This window comes from Magnolia sinica, chromosome 7, assembly GCF_029962835.1.
Source record: "Magnolia sinica isolate HGM2019 chromosome 7, MsV1, whole genome shotgun sequence".
Taxonomy (NCBI): Eukaryota; Viridiplantae; Streptophyta; class Magnoliopsida; order Magnoliales; family Magnoliaceae; genus Magnolia; species Magnolia sinica.
The window spans coordinates 65,280,691-65,289,228 of NC_080579.1; positions in this window are offsets into that span (position 1 = coordinate 65,280,691).

An 8,538-nucleotide genomic window follows, 5' to 3' on the forward strand; every position below is an offset into this window, starting at 1 on the left:
TCTTCTTAAGGGATAAATCTGAAACCCTTGAAGAAGTAAGAAAAGTTCTCAAAAGGATTCAAACTGAAAAATCCTCTCAAATCAGTAAGATTCGTAGTGATCATGGATCTGAATTTGAGAATAGCAATTTTGAGAAGTTCTGTACCGACCAAGGAATATTACATGAATTCTCTGCTCCCAAAACTCCTCAACAAAATGGAATTGTAGAAAGGAAGAATAGGGTGCTTCAAGAAATGGCTAATGTCATGTTGAATAGCATGAAGCTCTCTAAAAATCTTTGGGCTGAAGCAGTCAACACAGCTTGCTATATTATTAACCGAGTCTACACAAAAAAGATAATAATAAGACGGCTTACGAATTGTGGTTCAATAAAAAGCCTACTGTTAAATACTTTCGAGTTTTTGGCAGCAAGTGCTATATTTTACGTGATCGTGAAAATTTGGGAAAGTTCGATACGAAGAGTGATGAAGGTATTTTTCTAGGATACTCTTTAAACAGTCGAGCTTATAGGGTCCTGAACAAAAGGACTGGTATGATTCAAGAATCCATCAATGTTGTCATTGATGATCATTTAAACACACCAACTTCTAATTCAGATAATGATGAAGTACTAATCATTGATAAACCCGATACTTCATCAAATCAAACTGATTCTGAGTTGAGGACTGTTAAAGATCATCCAACCACACAAATTCTTGAAAACCCTCTCACCGGTGTTCGCACCCGTAGACAACTTGAGGATATATGTAATTATGTATGTTTTACATCCCAAATTGAACCATCAAACGTAAAAGAAGCGCTTACTGATGAGAACTGGATTGTTGCGATGCAAGATGAACTCAACCAATTCATAAGAAATGATGTTTGGTATCTCGTACCAAGACCTAAAGATAAACACATCATTGGAACAAAATGGATTTTCAAAAATAAGTCTGATGAACGTGGAAATATAATTAGAAACAAGGCTAGACTGGTGGTACAAGGTTATACTCAAATTGAAGGGATTGATTTCGATGAAACCTTTGCACCAGTAGCACGTCTTGAATCTATCAGACTATTTATATCCATTGCATGTTTTAAAAAGATAAAGATCTATCAAATGGATGTGAAAAGTGCTTTTCTAAATGGCGATTTACATGAAGAAGTCTATGTTGAACAGCCAATGGGATTTGAAGATTCCAAAAATATTGATCATGTGTATCGGCTTAAAAAGGCACTTTATGGATTAAAACAAGCACCTAGGGCATGGTATGAGAAACTAACGAAATTTCTTTTAACTCATAATTTTCAAATGGGATCTGTTGATAAAACTCTGTTTGTTAAAAAACAAAATGATCATATCTTAATGGTACAGATTTATGTTGATGATATCATTTATGGATCAACTTGTACTGACTTGACTACTGAGTTTGCAGATTTGATGAAATCACAGTTTAAAATGAGCATGGTTGGGGAATTGACTTATTTCCTTGGATTGCAAGTAAAGCAACAATCTGAAGGAATATTCATTTCTCAATCTAAGTATGCCTTGAATCTAATCAAGAGATTTGGATTTGAGAATGGCAAGAATTTCGATACTCCTATGAGTACTACACTGAAACTATCAAAAGACTCTAATGGTAAAAATGTTGACTCAAAACTTTATCGGAGTATGATTGGTAGTTTGTTATATCTAACTGCTAGTAGACCTGATATTTCTCTAAGTGTTGGTATTTGCGCAAGATATCAATCTGATCCAAAAGAATCTCACTTGATTCGTTGTCAAGCGAATTATTAGATATGTCGCAAGTACTGTAAATCTCGGTCTCTGGTATCCTCATGAAACCAATGTTCAATTAGTTGGGTACTCGATGCTGACTGGGCCGGTAATCTAGATGATAGAAAATCAACCGGTGGTGGTTGTTTTTCATTGGAAATTGTCTAGTTTCTGGTTTAGTAAGAAACAAAATTCTATATCACTTTCAACAACTGGTATATTGCAGCTGGTAATGTATGTACACAACTTGTTTGGATGCAACAAATGCTAAGTGATTATGGAATTAAACAGATTCTATGTTATTACATTGTGATAATTCCGGTCGATAAATATTTCAAAAATCCTATTCAAGGATTCTCGTACTAAGCACATTGACATTAGATTTCATTATATAAGGGAATTAGTAGAAGAAAAGTTATATCTCTAGAATATATTCCTACTGAAGATCAACGTGCTGATATTTTCACAAAACCTCTTGATAAAAGCAGGTTCAAAAAGATGAAATTTGATCTTGGCATGTGCATTTTAAATTGATAATTTATGCCTTCTTGTATATTATTGTATATATTTGCTAGATTGAATTTCAATTTTTGTTTAAATTGCAAGATATTGGATTTTTGGGGTTTGTACGACCAGTCGTGAGTATACACGACCAGTCGTACTACGACCGGTCGTAGATACCCACGACCAGTCGTGGTGCACGGTTTTCACTTCATATTGGGGATTTTTCACTTTCTTCCTCATTTCTTCTTTCTTCTCCTTGGAGCCGAACTTCGACTCGTCGAACCCATCTTTCAAGTTCTTCAAGGTTAGTGTTCCAAATCCGTTTTTCTTGCATATTTGTGTCAAGATTGCTTCCTTTTCTCTCTTGAAGCTTTCTATCTTGAAAATCATTGAGATTTGGGGTTGAGATTTTGAAAAATCTGTTTTGAGCAAACCCTCTTCTCAATCCTTTGCAACTTCTTTATTCCTTTAAATCCTTGTTGCAAATGGCTTCTAGAGGTAAGAAAACTACTTCACGTGGTCCTTCTTCTTCCTCCAGATCTACCCCTTTAACTAAACGTCATCTTCTTGTTCCCAATGATGATCCATCATTTGTTAGGGACATTAGATCTCGTAAGGTTATCGTTGAACATGCTGTTGATGTCAATCACATTGCTCCATTTGACATCCTTCCTATGCTTGAAGCTGTAGGTTGGACTAACTTATTGCATTGGGGTGGGCCTGCATACCGGTCCATTGCCCAATCCATGTTTTCATGTATTAGTGCATTTTCACAGGATAATTTAACTTTTCAAATTTCTACTAGAGAAGGGCCATTTGACGTTGATCGTCATTTAATTTCAGCCCTTATGGAAATTCCTGTGAATGATGAGGGTATTCCAATTCATAATTTAACTGATAAACCCTCAATGGCTGAAAAACGCATGCTCACTAGAGACTTGTGTAATATGGATGTTCAATGGACTCAAAAGGGAATGCGCTCCCGCAAGGTATTTGTTACCCAAATACGTAATTCTTCACAGAATCTTTGTGTCTAATTTATATCCTCGATCGGGTAATAAATCGATTTAACTTCATTTATGGTTCGTGTTATCCATGCTATCTCAAATGGTACTCGATTTGTTTGCCTTCCTTAATCTGTCATTTCATTCTTCGATTTCGCCTCCATCCTGGTCATAGTGACATTCCATTTGCATACTTTATGATCGTATTGGCTACTCATATGTTAGTCGATATGCACGTTGATGAAGCACCAATCCATCATCCGATCTTCAACAATACAAATATTAATAAGATGAAGTTAGATCTGCTTCCTGAACAAGGTGGTGGTGTTGATGGTGGTCCTGAAGAAGCTGGTGTTGATATTAATATGGATGATATTTTTGAGGAACTGGATTCTGACTCAGCTAATGATCCAGATTTTGTACCATCTGATGTTGATGCACGTCTGAGTGCATTAGAAGATAAAGTTGAGAATATTAATGTTAAGTTGGAGAACATGTCTATTGCTCATGATTTGCAATTCAAATACATGCGCAAATATCTTAGGCGCCTGAACAAAGGCATGCACCAACTTGATCCTTCTATTCCTGCTCCATCTTCAAGTTCTAATTCTGACTAGTTTCTATGAGACTTTTGGTATGTAATAACTTTATTACTTTGCTCTTGTTTGATTGAGTTTGAGTTGGATTCTATGCTGGATGTTTGTTCTTAATGTAATATTTATGCTGGATATCTGTGATGCTATCTTGAGTATCTCTATGACTCTTTTGCTATACTCTATTTCCTCCTCATGTTTACTCTCATTCCTTTATTTAGTTCTCCTTTGTCATCTTGTGACAAAAAGGGGGAGAATGGTTTGTTTTTAATGTGATTGTGAGAGGAGTAGCATTGGTTATGTTACTCAGGGGGAGTGGGGTGTCAAGAAGAATATATGTTTGATCTTGTTTCTTGTTGAATGTTGAAAATGTTGAAACTGGTTGAATGTTAAATGTTGATTTGCATGTATTAACCAGTTGTTTTACTTTTGTTTGGTTATGTGTTTTGTCACTAATTTGACAAAGGGGGAGATTGTAAGTGCTATACTTTATATCCCTGTTTGTTGTCAAATTTGTGATGTCAAAATCACTGTTATGTTATATATAACCTGCTTAAGTGAAGCTCTCTCAAGGATCAACATACATGAACAAGCTAAGCTCACATCAAGCAAAGCTCTCAAGTACAAGACTCAGGATCTTGAATGAAAGAACTGATCACAAGACAAGACTCTTGAATGCAAGAACTGCTCACAAGACTCAAGCTGAAAAGAAAAAGAAAGTACAAGGCAAGACTCAAGTTGAAAGTCAAGCTGAACTCAAGACTCAAGTTGAAACTCAAGCCACTTTCATGATTGAGCTACTTCAAGGTTTAGTCTACATCAAGACTTCAAGGCTCATTCTTCATGGTCTCTTGTTTCAATGTCCATACTTCATGATTGAGGTTTGTTTGACCATAGGATGACCTTAGAAGTAGGTCATTTCGGATACATAAGTCGAATGTTATTTTACATGTGATTGGTCTGTTTCGACTAGTCCTAGGTCTGCTTCGACTAGTCCTAGACTTGCTTCGACCGATCTAAGAAATTCCTGGATCGATCGTAAGTTTGTTACAAATTCCGGATAAAATCTGTTAGCCTTCGACTAGTCACGGAATGCATTCGACCGATCGTAGGAACAAGTGTTTACGCATCTTCGACCGATCGTAGAATCTACGACTCGAAGTCCAATGAAGATTTGCAGGGTTCTTCGACCGATCGAAGGAAACCTACGACCAGTCGTAGGAGGGCTACGACCAGTCGTAGAACGGTCAAAGCATATCCCGCCGGATTTTTCAAATATCTGTTAGAGCTTCGACTAGTCGTAGAGCACTCTAGACCAGTCGAAGACCTGATCTTTTCACTTATAAATAGAGCACGAATCTCAGAAGAAATCATCGATTTAATTATAGTATTCAAGCCAATCTTCGTCGAACTTCTGAGAGATAATTTTGTGCTCCATCTAAGCTAAGTGTGCTTATTTAATATCTTCTTTCCTTAGATTTATTTTAATTGATTTTGTTTCTGTTATTCCAATCTGATTTGAAAAGAGGAATTGTTATTCCCTTTCTTTGGAATCAAAATCAATTAAGGCAAGCCCTGTTTGGTTTAATTTAAAATCAATTAGAACTAGAACCATTGTAATCGAGTCTTGGACATTGAACTTGGACATTCAATCATCTAGTTTGATTTGGTTCTACCTGCTACAACGAAGAAGATATTCGTATTTTACATATTGTAAATTCCTTTCTATTATTTTGGTTTCTTTCAAGATTTGCGGAAAAATCTTGTTATATTGGTTATCCGAGGAAAGCCAGAAAACTCGTAAGTGGGGTTTTTAATTGTGTAAGCCCACATACAAAGACACAATTGTAAGGGTTTTGGGTGAACCTGGGAAAACCTATCTTTAGTGAACGCTAATATCCCCTGTGTGAGGATATTAGGAGTGGAGTAGCTTTTTGTGTGGCTGTTGGATAACAGTTGGTGAACACACAGGCGAACCACTATAAATCCTTTGAGTTGTGGTTGATTGATTTATTCTTTTAATTGTTTTTATTCTTTTTGTGGGATGTATGTATGGTGGTGAATGTTGTAATTATTTCAAGCTTTGTGAGAATGTTGTAATAGCTTAGAATTTACTTTCTGCTATTCCTTTATAAGTTTGTTTTTCAATTTCATTTTGAAAGTTGTTCCAGCAAGGTTGCCCTGCCATTTTTATGGTGTATGGCTGTCCCTAGAATAATACATCTTTAATTACAAGTTATTTCAATTCAGTTCATATTTGTTTTTGTATTCCTCTTCGATTTGAGACTTGATACAAAGACCTTTCTAGAAATAAGGTTGTCCTACCATAAACTCTGTTTTTGGTGTAAGGTTGTCCTTAGAATAACGTTTGTATCAACCTCTCAAGATCTGAATTTTGAGGTTGTTTTTCTTTCCTGCATTATTATTTAATTTGGCTATCATTTTCTTTATTATTCCGCTGTTATAAGTTTTTATTTGGCATTGTCCTATTCACCCCCCCTCTAGGACATATAGCTTGGCCTTTTCAATACAATTCAGTCATACATCAATCCTGTGCTCGATAATTGGCCTATATAATCGGCTCAATAATTGGTCTCGATAATTGGAACCGGCCTCGATAATCGGAATCGGCCTCGATAATCGAAACTAGCCTCAACAATCGGAATCGACCTCAACAATCGGAATTAGCCTCGATAATTAGAATTGACCTTGATAATCGAAATCAGCTTCGACAATCAGAATCGGCCTCGACAATCGAAATTGACCTCAACAATTAGAATCGGGTCGATAATCGGCCTCGACGATCAGAATCGGCCTCGATAATTGGAATCTGCCTCAATAATCGGAATCGACCTTGACAATCGGAATCGGCCTCTATAATCGAAATCGACCTCGACAATTAGAATTGGTCTTGACAATCGGAATCGACCTCGATAATCAGCTTCAACAATCGGCCTTGACAATTGGCCTTGATAATCAAAATCAGCCACCACTATCGGAACGACCTCAACAATCGGTCTCGATAATCAGAATCGGCCTCGACAATTAGAATCAGCCTCGATAATCAAAATCGGCCTCAACAATCAAAATCGACCTTGACAATCGAAATTGGCCTCGACAATCGAAATTGTCCTTAACAATTGGAATCGGCCTCGAAAATCAGAATCAGCCTCAATAAGAATGGGCCTAACAAGGCCTAAGGGAAGATCACAATGTAGACATTTAACCATCATTGCCCATCAATGTGGACATTTATCTAACATTGCTCCCAAGGAGTGGCCCACATAGAGCCTAACATATAGTGGGCCCATGGCCTCACATAATGGCTATGGGCCTCTCTCAAGGGCCTAATACACATTATGATGGGCCTCACTTATGGCCTACATATGCATCACATTAGGCCTCGCTCATGGTCCTCATGTACATCATAATGAGCCGCAAAACATGGGCCCCATATATGTCAAATGGGCCACAATATATAGGCTGAAAAATACATCTCATTTGGGCCTTACCAAATGGACTGGAAATACATCATAATGGGCCTCATCATACGAGTTAAAAATACATCACAATGATCCTCAACGCATGGGACGAAATTATATCATAATGGGCCGCTCATACGGGCCTAATATACATCACCATGGGCCACGACCCATGGGCCCCAAATACATCACAATGGGCTATGACCCATAGGCCTCAATATACATCATGATGGGCCGTAACCCATGGGCCTCAATGTACATCAAGTGGGCCGCATCAATAGCCACATTAATGGGCCTCATATACAATGAGTGGGCCGTATTAATGGGTCGCACCAATAGGACTCATATACAACAAGTGGGTCGCATCAATGGGCAACTTGGATAAAACACTACATCACGTGGGGGCCACATGAATGGACGGTATGAATACAAAATACATACATCTAGGTGGGCCCAACAGATGGATGACGCGGACATGAAATACATACATCAATGGTGGGTCCCACTGTCCAGCCATCTAGACGGTGTGGATAAGACCCACATATCTGCGGTGCGCACCCCATAGCAAATAGACGATCAGGATAAAATGCACATCACAGTGGGCTCTACATGACCTAGACGGTCAGGATTTCAAATACATCTCACCAAGCCCACAGCACCGTCCGAATTTGGACAGTGTGGGCATAGAATACATACATCAAGGTAGGGCCCCACCCCACACGTGTAGCACGTGTGGGTGGGCCCCACACCCAATAAAAGGAAGGACAGTTTTTGGATATATAGATGCATCACAAAATGGAATCCCACGTCCAGATAGATGGTTGGGATATGACACATACTTCACCTGGGGCCCACAGAATTTGCTGACATTAGTCCAGTTGCTGGACGGTTTGAATAGAAGACATACCTCATGATGGATGGATGGATATACAACACTGCCTTAAGGTGGGCCCCACCATGGATGGACGGTGTGCAGATACAACACATACATCTGATGGGGTCCACATAGATGGATGGTCTGGATGATCAGACCCTGACCATCAATACAATAGCTAATATAGCTGATGTGTGGGTGACCAGCCAATCCACTTCTATTCAATGTAGGCCCCACGTGTGTGATGGATTCCCACCGTCCAAGATCTGGACGGTGTGGATTGAAACAAATACATCGGAGTAGGTCCAACCCACCATCCCATATG